The 26,632-nt window shown below is 44.4% G+C and overlaps 1 protein-coding gene across 1 annotated transcript in view; it reads right to left on the reverse strand.

Moving 5' to 3' along the window:
- LOC126470976 (doublesex- and mab-3-related transcription factor A2-like) overlaps window positions 1–26,632 on the reverse strand; it is a 113,408-nt gene that overhangs the window by 19,149 nt on the left and 67,627 nt on the right. The window lies entirely within an intron of this gene.

Here is a 26,632-nt window from a genome sequence, read left to right on the forward strand (position 1 = left end):
TCACACTTTCAGATAACAGACAGCTGACAATGCAAGTTAGCCCTAACAGATTGATGTCAACCTGGCCAAGCACAAAATACAAGTTGGCTTAAATAGTGAAACACACAACAAACAGGCAGTCTGAACGTAATTAATTAGACCTACTCCTGATGTAAGGATCAACGCATCCTCAAATTAACGATTTCCCAATCCGTAAGTTTACAGCTGTACATAAATATGTATATGCTGTGGACACTTCACTCTGATGCTATGTATTGGCATAACCTAACGTTTCTCACCACCACCGAGCAGCGTAGCGCAGTAGTTAGCACAGTGGATTCGCTTTCGAGAGGACGACCGTTTAAACCCGCATCCCGGCATCCTGATTTAGGCTTTCCATGATCTCCATAAATCGCTTAAGGTATATGCGGGAATGGTTCTTCCGAAAGGACCTGGCTGCTTTCCTTCTCCATCCTTCCCTAATCCGAGCTTGTGCTCCGTTTCTTATAACTCGTTGTCGACGGGACATTAAACACTAATCTCTCCCTCCTTAATCAATTTAAGAGGTATGAATGTACTGAGAAAAATATATCCGATGACACTGAAAGGCAATTATTGAGTTTTATCGCAAATTATTGGGTCTAGTCGAGGCCAAGTACGAAACGAACTACTGTAGTATTTACCAATGCTGTCTAAAACGTTTACCAATATGAATTATGGCGCCAAAGCTCTCTCAAACGTTTGCCAATTAGAAATTAGGCTTTCTAAAACTCTGGAAAGGAGGAGAAGCTGAAAGACAAGCATGATAGAACAATTAGGATGGGGAAAATAATCAATTTGAGGCTTCTCTGCTTTCAGTAAGGAAATCAAACTTTCAACGTACGCAAGTGCTACTTTAGGTAAGTTTTGGAAAAACACTTTTGTATATGCCACAAAAAATTCAGAATTTTCGGATCCTTTCGAGAACCCTGTAAAGTACTTCGAAGGTGCAAGTTACACCCTTTATATCATTTCTCAGTAAGTACGAAGTAAAAAAATTCAGAGCTTTTAGATGGTTTTGAGCACAGCCACAAATACTGCAAGTTATACCCTTTCCGTAATATTTTGCGTAAATTCTTTTAATATGGTGCAAAAAATTATAGCATTTCGATACTTTTGGATACCTTGTAAGGTACTATGAAATACTGCAAGTTACATCCTTTATGTAGTTTTGTGTGCGTGTGTGCATGTGTATGTGTGTGTGTGTGTGTGTGTGTGTGTGTGTGTGTGTATGTGTGTGTGTTTACGAATATCATTAGGTAAATTATTGAATAATTATCCACGTGGACCTCCAAGAGGCTTATGGAAATACTGTGGATGCTTTCTAACACGGTAAAAAAAATTATACTGCACTTTGATTGTTTGTAAGAAATTTCCTGACAGATCTATCTTGCTCTCTGATTGGCTGAAGAGCATCCCCTGTCATCCACCATTCTAATTTTTTAAATATTTAATTTCTAAATTTGCTGGACGTCAAACATCTTTAATTTTTAAATTATCTGCCATCTGCTAATGGAAGTGTGTGCTGTTATCCAGTATGAATCAAAAGGTGGAAGTAGTGTGTCTGTCACACGTGAACACCTAGAAACCGTGTATGGTGAAGAGATCGTGTCTCGTGAAATGGTTGGTCGCTGGTGTCGCACGTTCTGAAAAGGAAGGCAGAGTGTGGATGATGAAGATCGAAGTGCGTGTCCCTGCATATCCACAAATGGAAACAACATTACTCCTTGTGCGACAGCCGGCCACTGTGACCGGGCGGTTCTAGGTGTTTCAGTCCGGAACCGCGCTGCTGCTACGGTCGCAGGTTCGAATCCTGCCTCGGGCATGGATGTGTGCTATGTCCTTAGGTTAGTTAGGTTTAAGTAGTTCTAAGTCCCATAGTGCTTAGAGCTTTTTGGCATTAAAGCTTCCATGTGAAAAACAATGAAGGTACTTTCGGAATGTCTCTTGTACACTCCTGGAAATGGAAAAAAGAACACATTGACACCGGTGTGTCAGACCCACCATACTTGCTCCGGACACTGCGAGAGGGCTGTACAAGCAATGATCACACGCACGGCACAGAGGACACACCAGGAACCGCGGTGTTGGCCGTCGAATGGCGCTAGCTGCGCAGCATTTGTGCACCGCCGCCGTCAGTGTCAGCCAGTTTGCCGTGGCATACGGAGCTCCACCGCAGTCTTTAACACTGGTAGCATGCCGCGACAGCGTGGACGTGAACCGTATGTGCAGTTGACGGACTTTGAGCGAGGGCGTATAGTGGGCATGCGGGAGGCCGGGTGGACGTACCGCCGAATTGCTCAACACGTGGGGCGTGAGGTCTCCACAGTACATCGATGTTGTCGCCAGTGGTTGGCGGAAGGTGCACGTGCCCGTCGACCTGGGACCGGACCGCAGCGACGCACGGATGCACGCCAAGACCGTAGGATCCTACGCAGTGCCGTAGGGGACCGCACCGCCACTTCCCAGCAAATTAGGGACACTGTTGCTCCTGGGGTATCGGCGAGGACCATTCGCAACCGTCTCCATGAAGCTGGGCTACGGTCCCGCACACCGTTAGGCCGTCTTCCGCTCACGCCCCAACATCGTGCAGCCCGCCTCCAGTGGTGTCGCGACAGGCGTGAATGGAGGGACGAATGGAGACGTGTCGTCTTCAGCGATGAGAGTCGCTTCTGCCTTGGTGCCAATGATGGTCGTATGCGTGTTTGGCGCCGTGCAGGTGAGCGCCACAATCAGGACTGCATACGACCGAGGCACACAGGGCCAACACCCGGCATCATGGTGTGGGGAGCGATCTCCTACACTGGCCGTACACCACTGGTGATCGTCGAGGGGACACTGAATAGTGCACGGTACATCCAAACCGTCATCGAACCCATCGTTCTACCATTCCTAGACCGGCAAGGGAACTTGCTGTTCCAACAGGACAATGCACGTCCGCATGTATCCCGTGCCACCCAACGTGCTCTAGAAGGTGTAAGTCAACTACCCTGGCCAGCAAGATCTCCGGATCTGTCCCCCATTGAGCATGTTTGGGACTGGATGAAGCGTCGTCTCACGCGGTCTGCACGTCCAGCACGAACGCAGGTCCGACTGAGGCGCCAGGTGGAAATGGCATGGCAAGCCGTTCCACAGGACTACATCCAGCATCTCTACGATCGTCTCCATGGGAGAATAGCAGCCTGCATTGCTGCGAAAGGTGGATATACACTGTACTAGTGCCGACATTGTGTATGCTCTGTTGCCTGTGTCTATGTGCCTGTGGTTCTGTCAGTGTGATCATGTGATGTATCTGACCCCAGGAATGTGTCAATAAAGTTTCCCCTTCCTCGGACAATGAATTCACGGTGTTCTTATTTCAATTTCCAGGAGTGTATTTACACTATACAGGGTGTTACAAAAAGGTACGGCCAAACTTTCAGGCAACATTCCTCACACACAAATAAAGAAAAGATGTTATGTGGACATGTGTCCGGAAACGCTTATTTCCATGTTAGAGCTCATTTTAGTTTCGTCAGTATGTACTGTACTTCCTCGATTCAACGCCAGTTGACCCAATTGAAGGAGAGTAATGTGGACTTCGGTGCTTGTGTTGACATGCGACTCATTGCTCTACAGTACTAGCATCAAGCACATCTGTACGTAGCATCAACAGGTTAGTGTTCATCACGAACGTTGTTTTGCAGTCAGTGCAATGTTTACAAATGCGGAGTTGGCAGATGCCCATTTCATGTATGGATTAGCACGGGGAAATAGCCGTGGCGCGGTACGTTTGTATCGAGACAGATTTCCAGAACGAAGGTGTCCCGACAGGAAGACGTTCGAAGCAATTGATCGGCGTCTTAGGGAGCACGGAATATTCCAGCCTACGACTCGCGACTGGGGAAGACCTAGAACGAGGAGGACACCTGCAGTGGACGAGGCAATCCTTCGTGCAGTTGACGATGACCCTAATGTCGGCGTCAGAGAAGTTTCTGTGTACAAGGTAACGTTGACCACGTCACTGTATGGAGAGTGCTACGGGAGAACCAGTTGTTTCCGTACCATGTACAGCGTGTGCAGGCACTATCAGCAGCTGATTGGACTCCACGGGTACACTTCTGCGAATGGTTCATCCAACAATGTGTCAATCCTCATTTCAGTGCAAATGTTCTCCTTACGGATGAGGCTTCATTCCAACGTGATCAAATTGTAAATTTTCACAATCAACATGTGTGGGCTGACGAGAATCCGCACGCAATTGTGCAATCACGTCATCAACACAGATTTTCTGTGAACGTTTGGGCAGGCATTGTTTGGTGATGTCTTGATTGGGCCCCATGTTCTTCCACCTACGCTCAGTGGAGCACGTTATCATGATTTCATACGGGATACTCTACCTGTGCTGCTATAACATGTGCCTTTACAAGTACGACACAACATGTGGTTCATGCACGATGGAGCTCCTGCACATTTCAGTCGAAGTGTTCGTACGCTTCTCAACAACAGATTCGGTGACCGATGGATTGGTAGAGGCGGAGCAATTCCATGGCCTCCACGCTCTCCTGACCTCAACCCTCTTGACTATCATTTATGAGGGCATTTGAATGCTCTTGTTTACGCAACCCCGGTACCAAATGTAGAGACTCTTCGTGCTCGTATTGTGGACGGCTGTGATACAATACGCCATTCTCCAGGGCTGCATCAGCGCATCAGGGATTCCATGCGACGAAGGGTGGATGCATGTATCCTCGCTAATGGAGGACATTTTGAACATTTCCTGTAACAAAGTGTTTGAAGTCACGCTGGCACGTTCTGTTGCTGTGTGTTTCCATTCCATGAATAATGTGATTTGAAGAGAAGTAATTAAATGAGCTCTAACATGGAAAGTAAGCGTTTCCGGACACATATCCACATAACATATTTTCTTTCTTTGTGTGTGAGGAATGTTTCCTGAAAGTTTGGCCGTACCTTTTTGTAACACCCTCTATAGTGTGATCCTTACTAACGTTTAAAAACCTCCAAAGCGAAATAGATGAAATTGAGACAAATAACTAATATAATGCACATGGGGTTGCAAATGTTGGGAAATACTCCAAAAGTGGATGACAAATGTGAAGTCACTAGATGACATAGCTCGCCGAACTTGCAGCGGCTGAGCCTGTCGGTCTGTCGCAACTGATCATTCAATCCAAATATTCTCGTCGGTGTGACTCCGCGCCTACGTGAGCGACTTTAGCACGTGGAGCTCAGGGTTCGATTCATGCGTTTAGCAGGCAGAATTTTTTCATTGCACGAGACAATTATGTGTTTACACTGAGGTATTTCTTTATTAACTGATTCACCGCTCTCACGCTTTCCGCTGGTTATTACAAAATACATTACAACAAAAACCTATAGTTTTGCGTCACAGGTAAAGGAGTATAAGTTCACGATATACGTCATTACCAGTAAATGATCTATGTTTTCTCTACAACATAACGTCTGTAAACAAAAACAGAAGGGAGAAAAGGAAAGAGACACAAAATAAGAACAGCTCCTGCTTGGTTACAGATTAGGCAATAATTTTGTAATTTCTGCGTTTACAACACACTAACAAAAGGTGTTCGAAATTTGTACCGCATGCTTGAACGCAAGTATTGCATCCCTCACTGATTTCTCCACGAACGCGCTCGAAAATATGACCGTATTTTGAATATGACGTCACATGATCAATATTTGTCATCCATTTTTGGGGTATTTCCCAAACATCATCTCCCAAAATTCTACGATCCAGCTTCTCGTAAGTGTCTACCCGTGGCGATGAATTTCTTGTTATTGAAATGCCATCTGTTGCTTCGTCTTCAGCTATAAGTCATGAACTGTAAACAGTGGTAAACTTCACCAGGCAGACATACCAGACAAGCGTGTGTTGTTTTTCAAGGTTTCACTACCAACGTAGACACATCAGAAAGTCGTTTATTATGAACTGTAAACTGTTTACGAACACGTCGCTGACATGCATTGCTCATTCAAGACCTCGAGTCTCCTAAGATATTCATTTTCAACTATTAGCTCTTTATATCAAACCAATCTGTTTAAGAATTTCTTCTATTTCTGTAACTTTTACACTGAAGATTTTGGGCACTTTGTATATGCTCTGGAATCGCTTGAGACCCGGCTTCTACTGCACTCCTGTTTCCACAGCAGTCACATAAGTTCGCCAGTAAATAGTTCCAGGAAAGCGTGATGACGATTTATGACACCCCCAGCTCAGTCTACAAGTAAGTAAATCCGAAGGCTGGTTAGCACCACAGTGTTTTACTAGGCATGGTCCTATAATAGGTGATCTGCCCTTGAACTCCTCCGACGTTTGAACTGACGTAACCAGCCAATTATAACAGGACCAAGAGTTTTACATGAACTCCACGTCACGATTCTTCTTACGGTTTTCCCCGTTAACAAACCATTGACAAAGGTGAAATATGCGATAAGAGACACAGGAAAATTTCTGGAAATGATTTGGGCTCGAGCCCCATATCTATAGGCTGGCACTTACCTCCAGAACCACCGAGTCATAACTACAGTATTATGTTTTATAAACAATTTATAAGAGTGTTAGATTTCTCAGATGCCAAGTAAGTGACAGACGACGATTGACGGTGTGGTCAGTGCCCTCACTGTACTCCTGACGTCCTTGTCCTGCCTTAAATATCGAAGTCCATGCTGTAGCATTCTAGTGATGTATACCCAGAAATGCTTTTACCATAGTGCAACTCCACTAATGTGTTCGTCGACTTGAAGGTTGCTGCAGAGTGTGCCTGATGTAGAACTGCCGATTTGGCCAGGAGTTACTCTGTGATGATGTTCACACATACACATTCTCGTCGTAACAGCAGTTGCGTTTACATACATGCCTGTTTGGCTCCACATATTAGTCGACCACAATAATACTGCACATGGCAGTGAGTGCGCTTCGGTAGAATTGTCGTGAGTTTCTGTCGCGATATTTCAAGAAGACACCATGAATGATTTGATAGTATATGCACAACTGTCTTGAAATCAATCACAATGCAATGCGTTTTCCTTAGTCACCACTGTACTCGTTTACTGTAATGTCACCACGCTGCTGCGCGGAGTGGCCGCGTGGTTCGAGGCGCCATGTCACGGATTGCGCGACCCCTCCGTCATGTGTGTGTGTGTGTGTGTGTGTGTGTGTGTGTGTGTGTGTGTGTGTGTGTGTGTGTGCGTGTGCGTGTGTTTAAGTTAGTTCAAGTAGTGTGTAAGTCTAGGGACCGATGACCTCAGCAGTTTGGTCCCTTAGGAATTCACACACACGTCACCACGTGTTACCGATAACGGCCACGAGAGGCCAAGTGCAATAACATCGTGATTGGCTAGTACGTTAATTCGATCACCTCTCGGATTTGACACCTATTCGTTTTTGCTGCGTTACAGGTAATGGGACTATCAGGTCGTACGTATGCATGCATTTGTGTCTCAGTTGCCATAGGAAAACGAAGCCACTTAAAGGCACTCTTAAGTGATTTTTTAACTGATTGATTCTCGGAGATTATATTCAGCGGCAGTCTTCAATGGGAATTACGTATTATTTCGGCTAGCTAATGAAATTCATCTCGTCACTCAAATAGAAATGTCTGCAAATATAAGAACGGTGAAGACTTCTAAGTGCTCCCCCAAGTGGCCCCCAAATTCAAGATACCTTAACACAACTGAACTTCAGTGGAGCCACATCATTCGTATTGTTCAGTGTGTGAATTCTTTGCCACACATCCTTATCTAGTTGTAGGAAATACTGTACATACCCTTGAAGGCTTTTAAGCGTCAGATGGAGTCATTTCTAACTTTTCTAGCTTCTGTGGTCTGCAACGGTGTTTAAGTCTGTTGTTAGCAGATCAAACAAATATGACTCCATAGTGTAAGTATAGCAGTACACTGTACCGTTAGGAATCTAAGGGCTAGAGCTGGATGCATAAGAGCGATAAGGCAGCACAAGAAATATCGCAGTTTGCCTCAGGAAAGTTAACGCCTCCAATTCACTCTTAGCACAGATGAATGTCGCATCATGGGTTGGCACCGCTCGGTACAAAGATACAACAAATGCAAGCTTTTTGTGCAGTGTTATTTGGTTTTTATAATTAATTTAAATGAATATGTAGTCTGCTATTTTCAAGATTATAATTATAATTTTTTCAGCCGGCTCTGCAAGCTGAGCGTGTTCGCTCGCCCTCTGTAAAAAGAGCGAAGTTGCCGGCGCTGTAGCTCAGCGCGTTCGGTCAGCGGGCTGGCCACCCTCTGTAACAAATATCTGAGTAATATTTTCAGTTATAGACTTCCGCATAGATCCACAAAATCAAAGACGAAAGATAACGAAGAAACATACAGGGAAAATATGGTTAGCGTCGCTGCCTTCAGTGCGGAAAGCCCTCGGTTCGATTTCCAGAAGCTCCTCGGGATTTTTCTTAAGTATAGAGGTCTGGTACGGGGTCCACTCAGCCCTCGTGAGGCTAAATGAGGAGCTGCTTGAATAAATAAGCAACGACTTCATTCGGATTAGCCTACCTCTCATGTCCCACGGTCATAGACGGCTCCTCTTACTGCCTTGTAGGCAGCATTCGGCCATTCGGAACAGGCCGAACACCTAATTCTTGAGTGGTGATAACTTCGATTTCTAAGAGAAAATAGTAGTATTTTTAACTTTTCCTAATTTTTTGTTGAGCTTCAAATATTAAATTGACAAATTTGACAGTTAAGCTGAGAAGAAGAGTACTGATTCTAAATGTACCGTAGTGAGATCAAAGCTTGTGCACCTCTCCACGAAATACTCCATCAGAGCCGCGCGGGATTGGCTGAGCGGTCTCGGGCGCTGCAGTCATGGACTGTGTGGCTGGTCCCGGCGGAGGTTCGAGTCCTCCCTCGGGCATGGGTGTGTGTGTTTGTCCTTAGGATAATTTAGGTTAAGTAGTGTGTAAGCTTAGGGACTGATGACCGTAGCAGTTAAGTCTCATAAGATTTCAACACATTTGAACATTTTTTTGAACTCCATCAGACTCAAATCGGTTATAGAAGTGTCTTACCCATGGAACTTAACTGACAAAATAACAAATAATTTATACAATGGTTTGTTGCTTAGTAACCTAAATTCTGTAGAATTATTACATTAAAAATGTACTATTACTTAGTTATTTATTATAAATTATGTCCAAGATTAAGTTGTATGCGAAATAGGTTGTCATTTGACAATATTGTTCTATGTTATAACCTTCGGAATCTAAAAGCTGTGCGAAAACATGTTACTACAGTTGGAAGTAGTGATTAAATTGAAAAATGTGTTGAGTTTTTTCACAGAACTCACCAGGATAACAAAAAGCACAAATGCTACACACTTCAGGGTGATCGTGACATTCTTCTCTTGTGTGAATCTGTATGAGAAACGAAAGTTCTTATATCAAGATCGATTTGATTTTACTGCAGATACTGATTCATAAAAAAAATCTTATCTGCTGAACGGTTTTAACAAGAACAACAATTATTACGAATATTAGAGCGTGAAACGTGTATTTAAACTGCATATATTAGAACTTGTAAATATCAACGGACTACTTGTGATCTTTCCTCAGTGTAACGGTAACTGAATTCTCAATCATATATTCCGAACTTCTAAAGTCCGGATGGCATATCTTAAATGTCTTGATTAAACACATCTGTGGAGAGCACCTCTATATTTCCTGAAAAGTTTGGTTGATACAACAATAATTATGTATCAGGTTAAAAAATGGTGAGCTACATTTCGTAACATGAAGCTTGAGAAAGCTAATTTTATTTCCAAAATTATAATATGCTAACAAGTCGACTTTCATTGTAGAATCAAGTAGCTACATCTTTACAATTAAATGGTTATCATGTAAGTGATATTTATTTGAGGTACATGCATACTGCACATAATAGCTGTTAGGATTTTACACTGTAAAGTATCATTGCACTGTAGTGCAGAAAAGATGTCTTCATAACAAAAATAGAATATCATATGTACGGTCACTACTCTTCTTCGTGCTGCATTAACAGTTATAGAACACTGACTTAACTAATAACAGTCAAAGATAACATTGATACTAATGACCAATAATAACATTACACGTAAATAAAGCATGAGACTGTTACTAAAATTGTTTGTTCCTGTTTAGTGTTTTCTCGAGTATCAAAAGCAGTTTGTCTATATTTTTACTTAAAAAAAATAACAAATATCACACATAATTATTGGCTTCTTGAAGAACGTTTCTGAGAATCGTGAAAGCTATGGTCTTCTAAAGCGTTATGTAACGAAACAGCAATTTTTTGTTACAATACGCTTTTATAGACACCTCCCATTAAATTACTAGTCATTTGCGATGAGTGAATTTATTCATTCTCCTAGTTCAATGCGCAAGTTTTCGTAAATATAGATCACTACAAGTTTAATAAACATTATAAACATTAATATCTGAATAGCAGACAGAGGGTATAACGGATAATTAGTCAGTACAAGTTTCCATGCTGCCACATTCCAGCTTCGTACATGAATATCGTGTTACAGAGCCAAATGATAAGATATTTGCTTTGTGAACTGCCCTGCAATCATAGTGTTATTTGGCCGGTTCCTAAAGCCACGAACTGTTCGTGGAAAGAAGTAATGACCAGGCTGCACTGATTTCCTGGGTAAAATTGTTAGTGAAGTAAACTGACTGTAAGCTTCAATCCATATCACCGCAGGAAACTGTCATAATTCACGTCGCGAACATCGAAATACTCACTAAATGAGCTACATCAACAGTAGCTGCCAGAAACTGAGGCGGCTGTCCTGGAGACCTGTGTTTGCATTCCCACCAATTGTGAAGTGCTTCTTTCTGCTTATAAGAACTTGTATTTTCTTCCTTGACATTGATAATGTAACTCCTACTGTCGGATACTGTGTGTGATACTTCTAGTTCTTCAGAGACACATGTCTCTTGAAATATGGCTGATGTACTAATGAAAATAGTGTTGCGGTACACAGACGATGGTTATGAATCTGCAGTATTACATAGCATGCTTTGATTTTTGTCGGGAATTAGGCACAGCAGCAAGACAGATACAATATGTTCAGAGAGTAAACTTTTTGATACCAGATATATTGAAATTAATTGCAAAAATCAATATCAAACCTTCTCAGCTGCTCATTTGACTATGTCTCTTCCTTGAAAATAACGTGCAGTCTCGATAATCTACAGTTTGTACGGAACATTGCTTCATCCTCATGCAAGCAAGTCTACCTGTAAAGAAAACATTCCATTGTGGCACTGGATTCTTATAAATGTTTACATTGTCAGACTTATTAGAGTTAAGAAAAATCCCTCCTCTGCGGAGACATTTCTGGTGGTCTTTCATAATAAAACGTTGCAGGATTGTTTTCTTTTCGACTGTTTTCAGACATTCCTTCCTCTGCATAATGTAACTGTCATCGGTCAAGAGATCCGACCTCCAGCAAATGATTAACAATAGCGTCGAGGGAGTTTCGGAACAGGTTAATAGTGGTATATTTTATTTACATTATATCACTACGTGATCCAATGTGTTGCACCACGTTCATGCTGCCAAGACGAGCAAAACCTCGTGTTGTAGTGAAATGTTTTAATAAATATTTAAAAACGCGTTCACTCTTATCTTCGATAGTATTTTACTGCAAAGTGCCGTCTGTTTCCAGTCAAACAGTTCTCTTTACTTATTTAGCGCTTGGCTGACGCTTCACTATATGCAACATAGTAGTGTCGTCGGCTTTTAAACGTTCATTCTCGTCCACCAAATGGGTCGCTCGCGCTGGAGCAATTCTTAAAGAATTTTGTAAACTGATGTAATCTCGGGAGCCTTTGTTCAGTTCAGTTCTTAAGACTGACGAACCTGATATTGGTTCGCACACTCTGGGGCCGAAGATGTTTGGGAGTTTGAGTAGCCTGTAAGGAGTCTCGTACGAGATGGAACCGACGAGTAGAGAGCTACGAGGGAGTGAGCTGGCCGTGTGGGCCCCTCAGCTGATGGAGAGCTTTCCGAGCGCCTTCCCGTCGCACTCGCCGCAACCCGGCACGCCGCACGGCCGGAAGATGGAGTCTGCGGCGGCGGGCAGGAAGAGGCCCGGCGGCGGCAGCAGCGGCGGCGGGTACAGCGACTGCAGCGCCAGCAGCGACGACACGAGCGGCGGCAGCGCGGGCGCCGCCCCCGCACCCGCCCCCGCGCCCACCGCGCCGCTGCCGGGGGTGACCGGCGTGAACGCAGACCGCCCCGACATCGACACCGGGCCGCCTACGCCGACTCGGCTGCCGCCGCCGCCGCCGCCGCCTCCGCTGCTGCTACTGCTGGCTGCAGAGGACGAGCTGCTGGCCGCCGCCGTCGTAGCCTCCTTCGCTGTCACCGACCTGAACACATACGGAGCTCGGTCAAAGTGATAAGCACGTCGGTAATGCTAATACCAAGCTACTTTGATAATGGGCTCAATTCGGCGAGGGAGAGAGTCCACGAGTCTCTTCGGGTATGCCGTATACAGCTTGTAGGTCGGCCGGAGTTAAAATAACAAATTTTCCTCATGCGTTTGCTGAACTAAGTTATATATACAGGGTGCACTAAAATTCCCCTTACAAACTTCTAGGACTTGCAGAAGGACTAAGTAGATGATATGTTGAAACGGAAGCCTTGTCCGGTAACTTACCTTTGCCGTGCTACAACCATTTGAAAACATGATGCTTCCTGGCAGATTAAAACTGTGTGCCGGACCGGCAGGAAGTTTCATATCGGCGCACACTCCGCTGCAGAGTGAAAATCTCATTCTTCATTTGAAAACATGTTGGTAGCGCAATCGCTTTTACAAGTAATTCATTAGGTGTGACCCAGTACATCACTTGTTTTGCAGTTCAGTTCGTTAATAAGCACAGAAACAAAAAGGGAACTTAATTAGTTTTCACAAACATTGTTGTTTACCGTTAAACGAATTCGGGTGTTCAGCTTCTCCTTGGAGCACCAGTCACGCCTGCTGACGGTGAAGGTATCCGTTTCCCGAAGCCGTTGCGTAATTGTGGCGAAAAGGGTATGCGATGGAGCCTGACGTTGTGAATAACGATCTCGATAAAGGCGGCGAGCAGCTCTTCCATTAGTGTGAACTTCACCATACAGAAGGGTCATGTCTGTGTATTCTGCAAACGTGTACTCAACCATGTTGTTCTAACAATCACAGACACGTAAACGATGGTCGAACCAGGTCAGAGAAGTAGGATAGACGTCGAATGACCTCAGCCGATACGATGTAAGCGCCCCACACTGTAAGTACCCTGCTACATACCTACCTAGCAGCCGGCCGCGGTGGCCGAGCGGTGGCCGAGCGGTTCTAGGCGCTTCAGTCCAAAACCGCGTGATTGCTGCGGTCGCAGGTTCGAATGCTGCCTCGGGCATGGATGTGTGTGATGTTAGGTTTAAGTAGTTCTAAGTCTAGGGGACAGATGACCTCAGATGTTAAGTCCCATAGTGCTCAGAGTCATTTGAACCATTTGAACCTACCTAGCAAACACGTTTTCAAGCGACGAGTGTGTGAAATCTTATGGGACTTAACTGCTAAGGTCATCAGTCCCTGAGCTTACACACTACTTAACCTAAATTATCCTAAGGACAAACACACACACCCATGCCCGAGGGAGGACTCGAACCTCCGCCGGGACCAGCCGCACATTCCATGACTGCAGCGCCTGAGACTGCACGGCTAATGCCGCGCGGCTTTTTAAGCGGCTGTAGCACGAGAAACGGTACGTTTCCGGACACAGGTTTTAGTTCAAAATATTGTCTACTCAGTCCCCTGGCTACAAGTCCTAGAAGTTTGTAGCGGAAATTTTAGAGCGCCCTGTATAAAGGGCAGTCAAGTGAAAACCGAACACCCACCACAACGGGATCTTTGAATGGTTTCATTCAAAAGTGATCACCACACGCGTTAAGACATTTATCCCACAGGGACACGAGACGATCAGTTGTTGTTTCGTACACCCACTTTTGCACCTCCTCGTCCGACTAACACGGATGTCCTAGTACGTCTTTCTTCAGACCGCCAAAGATGTGAAAATCACATGGCGAACGATCCGGGCTGTACAGAGGATATTGCAGAGTTTCCCAACAAAATAGTTAAACGTTCAGTCTCGTCCACCAAATGGGTTGCTCGCGCTGGAGAAATTCTTACAGAATTTTGTAAACTGATGTAATCTCGGGAGCCTTTGTTTAGTTCAGTTCTTAAGACTAACGAACCAGATATTGGTCCGGATACACTGGGGCCGATTGGCAGCGTGGGAGAATGGCGTTATCGTGCAATAGGACAATCCCGTCAGACAATATTTCTGGACGTTTTGACTATGATACGTAGCAGTTTCTGCAAAGTGTGTTCATATCACTGGGCTATGATTGTCGTTACAAGCTAGAAGAACTCGACAAGCAGAGGGCCTGTGCAGTCGAAGAAGTCGTTAGGACCTTACGTAGTGCCAACATTTGGAGCCCGAGGGCAAATGGCAATGCCAACAGTGGAAACATCCCTCATTTCCCCCGCCAAAGTAATTGTTCACACAAATTCCGGCAAGTTGGATGTCTGTTTCAATCGGACGGGGATGTGCAAGAGTGGGTGTGGTTATGGATCCTTCAGTGACCGAGAGCAATCTACGAAACAGGAATTGATCGTCTCGTCTCCCAGTGGGAAAAAATGTCTTAACACGTGCGGTAATTACTTTTGAATAGAACCATTCCATGGTCCGTTGTGACGGGCGTTTGCTTTTCATTTGACTGTCCCTTATAACACTGCCATACGGATTGGTTATTTTACTACCGCACTCCTAAAGCACTTGTACCTGGTTCCTCTCGGCGGTTATCCTCTTGTGCTCCCGTTGCCAATTAAAACTATGCTGTAATGTTCATTAGATGGTAACAGGTTGGAGAAACACTGATACAATGATAACCACGAGCAAGTGACAGATATTATAGGACACTGTGCCCAAAAATTCTGTTAGTTTGGTTGCACTGTTCGCAACGTATTTTGATTACATTCACCATATGAATACTAGTTACCATCTGAACCACATAGTACTTTAGGTACAATGAAACCTATTGTCGTGGTAATAAAACACTCTTTTTGACTACTTTCACCACAGTCCAACAGAAATTCGCTCTGTAATTACTTGCTCTTGATTTGTGAGCGGGCATAGTTCATGCAACCAAGGTTAATTCATCCTGACGGCATTACCTACTACGAGTATTTTCACGAGCGTATAGATGACTATTCACGACGCTCCTGAGGAGACTTGTGACAATATCCGAACGAAAAGTATATCCATTCCTGAAATTTAGTCAAACTGAATATGTGTCCCCCTTTCACTAAGAACGCTCAATCAAATTTCATCAAATCCTCGCAGTTGGTCTCGCAACCTCGTAAGGCGCTAATTGTCTCTCGCAATGACACACGAATTCGGAATTTCCACTTCTCAAACAACTCTCAGTTACCGAGCTATCAGTACTGACGGAAGATACATAACTTGTTAAAGACTTAATAAACTTTATCAATGTACAGCAATTTGCGTTTTGTAGGCGCGACGTTGGCACTGTAGGTGACACGCGCCCCGTACCTAAACCACGACTCTCGATGATATTGCCCTCTCCCTCTCCAGAGAGGCGCCTACCGATACAGCCGCGGGATGGACAGAAATAAGAGTATGATTATAAGCTGAAGCTAATCACTGATAACCAGATAGAGTAGAGTTATCAATTTGTTGAGATGTTGATTGAATCGTTTCATTCATTGTTCCAAATGAAGGGGTCGGCGGAAGAATGTGCTAACCCACGAGAGCGTAGTTTTGAGTTACTGCGTGTTATGTGCTTGGTTAAAAATGCAAATTATAAATAACAAAGATCTTATTTTTAATGATTTCTACGAATTGTTACATTATTTCTTTAGTTATTTAATCAAGTAAATGGGTAAAAAATAATGTTGATAAGTCCTAGAAAACTATTTACTTATAACAGTATCCCTGTTATTACGGATTAGCACTATCTTCGTCAAAAGGCATTTGGAAACGTTTCAGAGCAAGTGTGTGAGTTTTACTATATTATATGAGACAGGAGTATATCTGTGTCGCTAAACATAATAGAGAGAACAAATTGTTACCGTAATAGCCTTAAAACATTACCAACTTAATGACCAAATTAATACACAAATCGTTTCCGCCTTTCGTGTTCATTTTCTTATGCGTTAGAAAATAGAATAACAGAAAATCAAAATGTCTCCCATAAATAAACTGTAATTCAATACTCATAAAGGACTCAAGCGAGAAAGCATCTGACTTTCTGTTAAGTGTAGTCACACCAATAATAAAGCAACTGTGAAATTTCTTTTCTTCATACCACTTGAAAGGTTTCAAAACAACTGTTTTATATCATTCATTTTTTCTTGTTAGGCTGTGGTGCGTCGTATTCTCTTGCTGCCGTTAAGATAGTAGAAATTACCTTTCAATCTATTTTTTGCGAAAAAACGATTAAAAATACTACATTCACTTTTAAATTTTACATTCATTGACATATGGTTCAAGTGTTGTCATTTAAGCCAACATCTCGTCTGAAGTTAATGTCGTGGCCATCATCAGAGCTTTTCTTTGTTGCACTCAGCTTCGGTTTCTATTGTTGGGGCGCAAAATTAAACAGTAATATACACTGCATTTATATGTTTCTAACGTTAAAGAGTTCTTCAAAATTTTGACAAGTGCTGTAACTAAAGCTTTTGAGGATAGTGTGGTAGACTGGTGGCAATACAGTGCTAAGCCACACTTGCGGTATGTTCTAGACCAGATGTAATCCCTGGTGCGTAATCGGGATCTGCATCACTGCCATCAGTAAATGGACACTGTCGCCATTAACACTCTCGCCAACTAGCCATCTCTGAACTCGATTACAACATTTCGATGTCACTGGTACATTGGTACTGTGACGTAGCACTGTTTTCATCCAAAGGCAAGAACATTGAAATGGTAAGGCAAAACAGTGTATAGAGGATGGTCAGGAACAGTCTGTAAAGGTGTTGTAGTGTACGTTGTGCTGGGAAATAATTGTTAAGAAAAAAAATTCAATGCTTTGCGCCGTTTCTGAGTTAATTAGCATTGAAGTTAGCCAATCAGGCTGTTGCGCCCGCAAGTACAAGCGGACCGTCAGCGACATTGTCCATAAAGTGTTCTTCGTTTGGTTTCCTAAAACTGAACAACAGAGCGATAGAGAAATTAGACATGGGACGGTAGTGAGGATCGAACAGAAGTCAAAGGCTGAGCAGTCTCGCGAGCTGTAATCTACACTATGAGAACAACTGACACTAATTGTATCTGGCGGGCCACTAGAATTTGGTCGCGCAACGATCTGATTGGTTAACATAAATGCTAATTAACTCGGTAACCGAGTCTTTTTCTTAACAGTTCTTTCTCAGGAAAGCCTACCCTGCAACATCCTTCCAAACTTTACATGTTGTTTGTAACCACACATATACACTTAAAAGCCAAAGAAAATGGATCACCTGCCTAAAATCGTGTAGCGCCCCCGCGAGCACACAGAATTGTGGCAACGCGACGTGGCATGCACTTGACTAATGTCTGAAGTAGTGCTGGAGGTAACTGACACCATAAATCCTGCAGGGCTGACCATATATCCTTAAGAGTACGAGGGGTTGGAGGTCTCTTCTCGACAGCACGTTGCAAGGCATCCCAGATATGCTCAATAATTTGCATGTCTGGGGAGTTTGGTGGCCAGCGAAAGTGTTTAAACTAAGAAGAGTGTTCCTGAAGCCACTCTGTAGCAATTCTGGACTTGTGGGATGTCTCATTGTCCTTGTGGAATTGACCATATCCGTCGGAATGCACAATGGACATGAATGGGTGCAGGTGATCATACAGGATGCTTACGTACGTGTCACCTGTCGGAGTCGTATCTAGACGTATTAGGGGTCCCATATCACTCCAATTGCACACGCCACACACAATTACAGAGTCTCCACCAGCTTGAAGAGCCTCTGATGACAAGCAGAGTCCATGGATTCATGAGGCTATCTGCACACGAGACTCATACGACCAGGCAACATGTTTCCAGTCATTAACAGTCCAATGTCGGTGTTGACGGGCCCAGGCGAGGCGTAAAGCTGTGTGCCGTGTGGTCATATAGGATACACAAGTGGGCCTTCGGATCCGAAAGCCCATGTCGATATTGTTCCGTTAAATGGTGCGTACGCTGACACCTGTTGATGCCCCAGCCTTGAAATCTGCAACAATTTGCAGAAGGGCTGAACTTCTGCCACACTGAACCATTTTCTTCAGTCGTCGTTGGTCCCGTTCTTGTAGGATTGTTTCCCAGCTGCAGCGATGTAGGAGATTTGATGTTTTACCGGATTCCTAATATTCACGGTAGACTCATGAAATGGTCATACGGGAAAATCTCCTCTTCATCGCTATCCTTGAGATGCTGTGTCCTATCGCTCGTGCGCCGATTATAACACCACTTTCAAACTCACTTAAGTCTTGATAACCTGCCATTTCTGCAGCAGTAACCGATCTAACAACAATAGCCGTTGCCGACCGCAGCGCCGTATTCTGCCTGTTTACATATGTCTGTATTTGAATACGCATGCCTATATCAATTTCGTTGGCGCTTCAGTGTATATGCACCTTGAGGGCGAATAATGATATCGTCAGTGCGGATGTACATTACGTCCGAACTGTTGCGGGAATCAGGTGAAGTTGCGAGCAATGAGGATAATGGACAGTGGACGCAACATATCTAGTGTGCGACAAGCAAAGAACTTGGGCTGGAGAGAATGCGTGCTCTGATAACGGAAGCGGTTACGGCGAGAGCTCGCGTATAGAGGGAAATCCGGGTTCGAATATCAGTCCAGCACAAATTTTCACTTGTTACCTTTGGATTTATTTCAATATCCGATTGTGGCTGAGATCTGAATTTCTCTTCCAACAATGACATTGTCAACAAATACTTTCTATTGGTTCAAACGGATCTGCTCGTTGCCAACATGTAGTGTAGTTGAAAACAAAACAGATAGCATGATCAGACTAATTTTCACTAAATTGAGGGTTATCATTTTCTTCCGTCGACCTATTGACATAGTCTCAAATATTTTCTATGGTATTAAGATCGTGTGAAACAGCGGGCCGGTGATGGTGATATAGTGCGAGGGTATTCTTGAAACCAGTAATGTATGCTTGCAGGTTTGAAAATAGGGGCAACATGTCGTCACTAACAATGTTGAAATAAACTTCCTCGTTCATTTTCACGGTAATCTAAACGAGTAGCACGGAGTCATTGTACTAAAAACACCATCACAGAACGATCCCCTATCTGAGCTATACATTCTTATCACCTGCAGGTTGTGAAAGAATTATCGGCAGCGGATTTTCCTCCACGAAGAACATTTTGTCTCTGGTTGTGGCAACAGATAACTATCTTTATTGGAGTTCTGTCGTCTGTACTTTTCAACGATGAAGCGACCACTGGCAGATCTGGAATCATAAACATACATAATCGTCACCTGTGGTCAACAGGAAATTTAGGGGAATGGTTGATCCGTCTCATCAGCAACACTTGGCATCAATGTTTCGGCACTGACTATTGGCATGCACCTTGTGGCGTCACCGCCAGACACCGCACTTGCAAGGTGGTAGCCTTTAAATCGGCCGCGGTCCGGTAGTATACGTCGGACCCGCGTGTCGCCACTATCGGTGATTGCAGACCGAGCGCCGCCACACGGCAGATCTAGAGAGACTTCCTAGCACTCGCCTCAGTTGTACTGCCGACTTTGCTAGCGATGGTTCACTGACAAATTACGCTCTCATTTGCCGAGACGATAGTTAGCATAGCCTTCAGCTAAGTCATTTGCTACGACCTAGCAAGGCGCCATTACCAGTTACTATTGATGCTGTAAAACATGTACCGTCAAGAGTGATGTTCACCAATTATGGTTCAAATGGCTCTGAGCACTATGGGACTCAACTGCTGTGGTCATAAGTCCCCTAGAACTTAGAACTACTTAAACCTAACTAACCTAAGGACATCACACACACCCATGCCCGAGGCAGGATTCGAACCTGCGACCGTAGCGGTCGTGCGGTTCCGGACTGAAGCGCCTTTAACCGCTCGGCCACTCCGGCCGGCACCAATTATGGATTAAAGTTAAGTATTCCAGCAGCTACGTACGTTTTTTGTTAGTCTCATTTCCTTGACCTGTTCCAGACCTCACGCCAGCCTGCGTGAGCTAAGACGCGTGCCTTTCGGCTTCCTCTCATAGTGGGTTGGCTGTCTTGCCAATCCACAACACACCTAGTTAGGCCATTTATCTTGCCACTACGCCTTAATTGACGTAAGTACGTGGAGCTCCTCTGGAACACTCTACCTGTTTTGTTGGAGAATGTTCCTTTAGCAATAGGAAAGGTAATGCAACTTACGCACAATTGAGCACCAGCCCACTTCCGTGTCATTGTCCTTGGATATAGCCGAGGAGGCCCTCCTGCCTGGCCACCTCGGCCTTAAACCCTCTTGATTTTTACTTGTGGAGGCATTTCAAAAATGTTCTGCATGGTAACCAGTCGGTGATGTGCAGACCCTGAACAGTTTGTACGCGTAGCCTGTTGCTCTGTCCTGTTACAGCCTAGAACATTCAAGAGAATGACCCAATCCATGGTGCGGTGTGTGAAAGCTTCCATTTCATCTCATGGCCGCCAAGCTATACTGCTCTTGTAATATCGAAGAAACCAATGCCATGTAACGTGTAATATAATGTACTACTGCTAACTGTTTTATTCCAAACTCAGCTTGTCTTTGCAGGAATATGTAGATATGAATATTTTGTACCTTTTCCCGTCAGAAATCACCTTCTAAAGTCTTACTTTTATTAATAAGTTAAAACTAATTGCGGACATTAGCTTATTTTAAATGATCTATAGATTTTTCTTTGTTTCGTGTGACTAGGGCCTCCCGTCGGGTAGACCATTCGCCAGTTGCAAGTGTTTCGATTTGATGCCACTTCGGCGACTTGCACGTTGATGGGGATAAAATGATGATGATTAGGACAACACAACACCCAGTCCCTAAGCGGAGAAAATCTCCGACGCAAGCGGGAACCGAACTGGGGCCCTTAGCATTGACATTCTGTCGTTCTGACCACTCAGCTACCGAGGGCAGACATCTATAGATTAAAATGTATGTAGTTATCGATTTTTTCTTCATCCCAGTTGTGGATCATCTATTCTTTTCATCGTTTACTCTACATATAATGTCGCAACGATCTTATTTCCCATACGAGAGGAGTATGAAATGGTATGCACTTGCTGCTACCTGCAGCGCTCTGTGTCAACCCCGACCAGGGTGACATGCACTCAGTCTCTTGTCATTCCCACCACTCCAAACGATTCTATCGCCTTCTAAAGTCTGAGCCGAGTGCATGGGGAGGTGGTCATCTGACAGTGGCGGCCTCTGGAACGCAGAGAAATCGCAAATTTTTCTGTATTGTCTATAGATTGTGAGCCCTCTTCCATGCATCACTAAAATTATAACAAATGGTTCAAATGGCTCTGAGCACTATGGCACGTAACTTCTGAGGTCATAAGTCCCCTAGAACGTAGAACTAATTAAACCTAACTAACCTAAGGTCATCATACACATCCATGCCCGAGGCAGGATTCGAACCTGCGACAGTAGCGGTCGCGCGGTTCCAGAATGTAGCGCCTAGAACCGCTCAGCCACTCCGGCCGGCAAAATTATAACAGCTGTTACAATTAAAGTTATTATTGCTATAAGTCCCAATAGACTGACATGTGGAACAAAATTTATGTTTCATCATGACATTTTGATGTTTCTTGCTGAAATTGCGCTCATCAACCGCTGATTTTCTTAGATCAGGATTTTTAATATGCTGTTGATATTCCGCACAACGTTCGGAAACCGTATGCATTGACTGATGATATTGTTGCTTCTGCGCATACAATGAATGTTGCAAGTCCAGGTGACCCTGAAATCAAGACTGTTTTTGACTGCGCGCGGCACTTCATTTACTTTCTTACACTGTCGGAAAATACGTCGTATGCCTCGTCTGCATTGGACCCTACCCATTTTTCTAGCTGTATGTTTGATGAAACAAAATTCTTGTCCCACACATCAGCCTATCCAAAACAGCAATGTGTAAGAATAACTATTGCCAGAGCTGCTCTTACAATGTGCAATGACATTAATGTGACCACTAGACAAAAGCCTGAGTAACCACCTTTTGCAGCCCAGACCGCTGCGATACGTACAGCAAGAGAGTCAGTGACGTTGTGGAAGGTACCGACAGGGATGTGCAGCCATGCCGACTCCAGTGCAGTGGCCAGCTGCGCTAGGTTTCTCAGTTGATGATCCATGGCGCGAACTGCCCGATCAAGGTATTACCACAGATTCTAGATTCATGTTGAATACGGAGGAAGGGAGGACAAGTTGCAGTGTTGTGCTGCTAGATTCCATGGTGCCGAGGAAATACAAACATACTTGTGTTGATCCATTGTGCCTTCCAGAATGACGAGTTCACCCTGGGAATTCCCCGAAGCCGATCCTCAGACCATGAACCTCCCCCTTGTTTGATTTCAGACATTTCACGCCTTACATACCAACAACCATCTATCCGATGGAGCACAAAACCTGAATCGTCTGGAAAGGCCACCTGTCGCCACTCAGTGGACATCCATTTGCCATACTGGCGTGCAAATCCCAGCCTTAGTCGCCGATGAACAGCAGTCAGCATAGGTGCACGAACGAGGCGCCAGTTGCGGAGGCCAATACGCAACAACATTCGCTGAACGGTCGTTGAGTAGACATAGTTGGTAGTCCCTTGGTTCATATGGGCGCTCACTTGCTCAACAGTTGCACGTCTATTTGTCTGTACACATCTCCGCAGCCGCCGGTCACCCGTCAACTACGACCCATGGACCACAACAGTTGTCTCAGGTCCGGCTTTGGATAGCGTCATTTTGCCATGAGTGGTGTACGTCATCCACGACGGCATGAGAACAATTTACAAATCTGGCCCTTTCGGAAGTTTTTCCACCCATGGCCCGAAAACCAATGATCATGCTAAAAGCGGTGGCTAGTTTTATTTTACAGGTTATTATTCCTTGCTGTAGGGGCTGTGATTTTTGTTATTTTTTGTCTAAACCAGCAAGGCAAAACAGATGCCACTACTTCCACCACATCAAGTGGATTTAGTGCTCACGTACTCACACTGAGCCGTGAACACTTCCCAGTTTATCAATGGGGAATTGTTGAACATGATTACTACTGTTACCGGTGCCAAGCGTGCAATGGTCGTGCCAGGCGCGCCGTATGGAATCTTTATCCAATCGTTAGTGGCGCGAGACCTGCACGACCTTATAGCAACCGTTATAGTTCCGCATGATTCTGTTACACTAGGGGTGAGTTCACGTAAGGAAAGAGAGAGAACGTAAGATTTACGGACTCATTTATTAAACAGTTGAGAATCGAACAATAATACATCCAAATGGGGGTGGGGGGAAGAAAGATTCGAGTTCAGCAGCCTGCCCTAACGTACGTTCATAACACACCACGATAGCAGGAGGAAAGGAATTTTAGTAACGATCGTCGTGTTATCAAACAGAATCCCATTTAGTAAAGGAAGGGGTTGCAGGCGTGCAACGACCACCACCAGGAATTAGCCAAGACTAAGAAGATGCTACTGTGCGTGAATCGCTCGGTAGCCTCCCGTACTAAAGCAATAAAACCCGCAAGACGCGAAACTATTCACAATGACCTGTCAGGTTCCCTCTGGGCCGCAGGGCGCGAATCTACAGTGCACGTCGGCGCTCATGCTTACCGAACTTCATCTCCTGGAAGCGGCACCTCCGGTCACACTAGAACTGCCCTACTGCCCCTTTGTCCACCACCCATCCGCGGAGGGCGGTTGGCGCCCGCCCGCCAAAAACAGGCGCGCACCTGAACTGGCCAATCATAGGGCCGGAATTTCACAGGGAGGCGACCTCGCGACGTTAAAATCGAGCAGAAATAGCGTTTATAAGATTGGTAAGGCAGGTTGGGGAACTGAGAACAGGAGGAACTTTGGCCACTACTGAATGTTCAAACGACACCACGTGCTACCCTGGCGATCGGAAAGGGGACGGGAAAACGGGAAGCCATCATGGCCGCTAGGAAGACTGTTGCCCTCGCCCATAGATAAAGAAAATTTCTAGCGCCAAGCTCCTCTCACAGATCAGTGTGAGACAAGCTGTAAAAATTGTCAAATAAATCAGGCAATCCATAGAAATTATTAATATTACCTGAATTATTTTTTTACCGAGTACCAGAATGCTGGGATTGGAAATATGAAATACGAGCACTGAAAGGTGAATGAAGTGCACGTCTTTCAATGCCCTTTTGGACGTCAGATAAATCGTTCCATTTCCGCATGACGGCAACGACTGTACTCTTTTCCGGGTCCCCCTAACACGTTTTATGTATCGTTAACGTGACGGAACCATATAATCTTAGTTGTAAATGGAAGAGAACTCTCGATGTTGAGAGACTACAGGGAAGTTCACCCCCTTTTTTACATTCCAAAGTCCGCCACCAGCATCGCAGACATTTACACGATCTCTGGCACCATGACGAAACTTATCAGTTAGTTACGAAGCCACCGAGGTTCCTGTATAAAGCTCAAACTTTTAGTCTAATTTTAGTGGCAAGAATACCGAGTTTTTAATTATGAATGTCGTTGCCCTCATACAAGATTTATCCATCTTGTTTATGAGAAACAACTGACTGTCGTCACACTACCAGAAATCATATCAATGTCTACGATGCTAGTGGCAGTCGGAACGTAAATAACTCGGCGATTTTCCCCGTAGTCTCCCAAGACCGAGAACCACCTTCAGTGCGCCACTATCCGCAATTACGGTCAAAATTACTGTTGCACATACGAGGTGTGTTCATAAAGGAATGGGAATTTTGTAATCTCGCTTGTTATATTAGTCCGATTCATGCGATTTTTTTCGTTGCTGAGTCGGCAGACAAATCCATCTGTACAGTGTTAGTTAGACGTATCGTATACGAGGGTTGTCCAGAAAGTACCGGGTGATCAAAAAGTCAGTATAAATTGAAAACTTAATAAACCACGGAATAATGTAGATAGAGAGGTAAAAATTGACACACATGCTTGGAATGACATGGGGTTTTATTAGAACCAAAAAAAAGAACAAAGTTCACAAAATGTCCGACAGATGGCGCTAGACAGCAAAACGTAACTGCTACCGTGACGGGTGAGAGGTACACCGATATGTTACAGAATCGCATCATCCCCAGCCTGGCTGATAAACACCTGCTGGAACGTACGATGTTTATGCAGGATGGCGCTCTACCGCATATTGCTAGACGCGTGAAAGATCTCTTGCGCGTGTCGTTTGGTGATGATCGTGTGCTCAGCCGCCACTTTCGTCATGCCTGGCCTCCCAGGTCCCCAGACCTCAGTCCGTGCGATTATTGGCTTTGGGGTTACCTGAAGTCGCAAGTGTATCGTGATCGACCGACATGTCTAGGGATGCTGAAAGACAACATCCGACGCCAATGCCTCACCATAACTCCAGACATGCTTTACAGCGCTGTTCACAACATTATTCCTCGACTACAGCTATTGTTGAGGAATGATGGTGGACATATTGAGCATTTCCTTTAAAGAATATCATCATTGCTTTGTCTTACTCTGTTATGCTTATTATTGCTATTCTGCTCAGATGACATTGTTTGAACTCTTGTATTTTTTTTTTTTTTTTGTTCTAATAAAACCCCATGTCATTCCAAACATGTGTGTCAATTTGTACCTGTCTATCTACATTATTCCGTGATTTATTCAGTTTTCAAATTTATACTGACTTTTTGACCACCCGGTAAGTTCCGATCGGTCGCGAAATGGACACCACAGTGAAAACCCGATGAAGCTTTGCACAGATGTGTTGGGTAGTGTCTCTAGTATGATCGTCGATCGCATCGAGACGCTCTTTTCAGTTGTGAGCGCACTGTGAGCGAGTAAAGGTGCCTAGAACAACGATGTCTCCCGCCAAGTGGGAGGGCCTGATGAGAGGCTTCGCCTTAATGAATGCAGTCCACCTAACACAACTGCCACGCACTTTCTTCTTCATGGCAATTCTCAGCCGCTCTCTGTGGGGCAGTGAAAACGCTCCTGCAGCCTTTTCGATGGGAAGTGTTCAATCACCCACAACACAGCCATAATTGGCTCGTCCTGAGTATCATCTCTTTTCACATGAAACGCTGGATACGAAGACAACACTTGGGCGCAGGCTACGCTCTATAGACCAGCGTAGAGAATTATCGGAAAGCACAGGCGGCTGCCTTCTATGACGATCGGAACTTACCTTCTGGACAACCCTCGTATTTAGTCTGTTGTCAGTTCTCGAAATGATTACATTTGTTTTGGTAGCACCGACGAGTATTTATTTTGTATAGGAACGAATGGGTGCTTTTTATTAAATTTTTCAGTTATATAGGAATAAAGTGTAGCAAAATTTTAGAAATGTTAAAT

This window comes from Schistocerca serialis, chromosome 3 (genome assembly GCF_023864345.2).
Source record: "Schistocerca serialis cubense isolate TAMUIC-IGC-003099 chromosome 3, iqSchSeri2.2, whole genome shotgun sequence".
NCBI classification, from domain to species: domain Eukaryota; kingdom Metazoa; phylum Arthropoda; class Insecta; order Orthoptera; family Acrididae; genus Schistocerca; species Schistocerca serialis.